The following is a 2,628-nucleotide window of genomic DNA, read 5'->3' as shown; positions in this document are numbered from 1 at the left end:
ACTCGTTTTCCCATCGCTTGTTATTGTCAAGATCATATGCTTGTAGCTGTGCAACTTTATTTCTGGGACCTGTATTCTGTTCCATTGACCTGTGTGTTTATTTTTGCAGCAGTATTATGCAGTTTTGATAACTATAGCCTCATATTATAGTTTGAAAACAGGTAATGTGATTCCTCTGGCTTGTTTTTTTTTGCTTGGAATTGCTTTGGCCTCCTTTACATTTCCATATATATTTTAGAATTTTTTTTCTAATTCTGTGAAAAATGATGCTGATGATTCTACGGGAGTTGTATTGAATTTATACAGTGTTTTGGGTAGCATCATTATATTAATGATATTGATTCTTCCAATCCATGAGCTTGGAATATTTTTCAATTTGTTTGTGTCATTTTGGTGAAGATTGACATTTCATCTTACTGCATATTTCCTTTGCCAACAGAGAGAGGATGTCTTCATATACATTTATCATCAACTCTTGTTCAATCTTTTATTAATTGCCTATATGCCTTCTTTGTTAATGATAAATTGCAATAGCTCCTTATAGATTAATGCTATTAACATTTACTACAAGCATAGATAATCTTTTGTGGTAAGTTTTCATTTGTCTTGTTAGAGGATTTACAAAGGTAGGAAGTCTTCACTTACTTATTCAAAGAAAAATTTATTTAATTTCTTTATATTTTATCTGTTCTTCCTATGGAACTAATACAGAGTGCTATAATACAATAAGTTTTAATGTTGAACAACTCAGTACAATTCAATTACTTAAATGTTCTTTTTGATTAAACAGTGAATGTCTTCGTGGTTTAGATTGCTAGTGTTCAGAGGGGTTCATGGTTACATAAGGCACAATGGGATTACTTTTGATGGCTTTGTTAGGAGAAGTGTGTAAACAATTCTTATCATTTCTTTCTTTGTACTGGTCCCTTAGGCTACTCATAGGACATTTCTGGTAGTAGTATGCTGGTGAAGCTGGATGAAGAGGCATGGGATGTTCCAGAAACAAGAGAAAGTCTGTGGGCATCCCTTGAATTCTAAAACCCTCTGTCTGATATGAAGGCCGAATAGGGAGCTGTAATGCGGAGTCTTACTCAAAGGTATAGATAGGCACATTGGGTACTGGTTGACTGATTCAAATTCCTTTTCGATGTGCAACAGATATTAATCAGCGTTGTTTTATTTTTTAATATTTGATGAACAAAGCTTTAAGTTAAATCAAATGTGCAGATGGACTAAGATAAAATGAAACATGCTGTCTAAAATTATCCAGACTAGCTCAGAAACCTTCTGTCACAGCAACAAATACAGAATGATAGCCAAAGGGACCAGTCTTTGTTTAGTAACTATTTATTTCAGAACTTTGTTCAATAACCTGTGAAGGATATGAAGCAATATAACTAGGTAATATTATCAATAATATTTCCACAAACTTATGAAATAAATTTGCAATAACTTTTTTTACTCTTTATGGTATTTGTCACAAACATAATGAAGATCAACATGAATATGAGTGATGTATCAGTCTATTACAAATAATTAAAATTATGAAACACTTTTTATTTAAAATCTAGACCTCCAAGTAAAACTACTGTGATGGTTAAAAGTGAGTGTCAACTTGATTGGATTGAAGGATACAAAGTATTGACCCTGTGTGTGTGTGTGAGGGTGTCCCCAAAAGAGATTAATATTTAAGTGAGTGGCTCACGCCTGTAATCTCAGCACTTTGGGAGGACAAGGCAGGAGGATTACGAGGTCAAGAGATGAGACCATTCTGGCCAACATGGTGAAAACCCGTCTCTACTAAAAATACAAAAATTAGCTGGGAATGGTGGTGAGAGCCTGTAGTCCCAGCTACTCGGGAGACTGAGGCAGGAGAATCGCTTGAACCCCGTAGGCAGAGGTTGAGGTGAGCCAAGATAGCACCATTGCACTCCAGCCCGGGCAGCAGTGCGAGACTCCGTCTCAAAAAATATAAAAAAATAAATAAATAAGGGCCTTTTGCTCTCCGTCATGATTATGAGACCTCCCCAGCCATGTGGAAATGTAAGTCAAATTAAACTTCCCTTTCTTCCCAGTCTCTGATATGTCTTTACCAGCAGCGTAAAAACAGACTAATACATCAAGTATATAGGAGGTGATCTCTTTTGTCACGATATTTATGACAGTGTGGGTACACATTCATATGCTTCTGAACTAGGTGAAAGAGACTTTGAACATCTGCTCTTGCACAGATGTGATGAACTGTTAATATTTAGCCTTAAAAACCATTAGCCTAAGTTTAATATAAACTACAAATGCTCTACAGTGTTTTCTGCTCTATATAAAAAATAAGAGTCCCAATGCAAGGTGCTCTAACGGTAAACAGCTCTGATAAAATTCTTCTTGCAACAGTGAACAGCAGCTGACAGGATTGTAGTCCAGAATGCAAATCAAATAGAAACTTGGGTAAAAATTTGTCATCGCAACATGTATGCGTGTTACACTTCCAGCTTAAAGAATAGATAGCAGCCATACAAGGGAGAATGTTGTTCTTGACACCTGGCTATAACCAACCCTACACTCTATACTGGTGTCCTGGGACTAAGGAATAAACAGAGTCTTGCAAAACCAGCAGGAAAATGTTAACAA

Source organism: Mandrillus leucophaeus, unplaced genomic scaffold, assembly GCF_000951045.1.
Source record: "Mandrillus leucophaeus isolate KB7577 unplaced genomic scaffold, Mleu.le_1.0 Scaffold179, whole genome shotgun sequence".
In the NCBI taxonomy this organism is placed as follows: Eukaryota; Metazoa; Chordata; class Mammalia; order Primates; family Cercopithecidae; genus Mandrillus; species Mandrillus leucophaeus.
The sequence above is the reverse complement of the archived record's forward strand: the minus strand, read 5'-3'. Positions refer to the sequence as shown.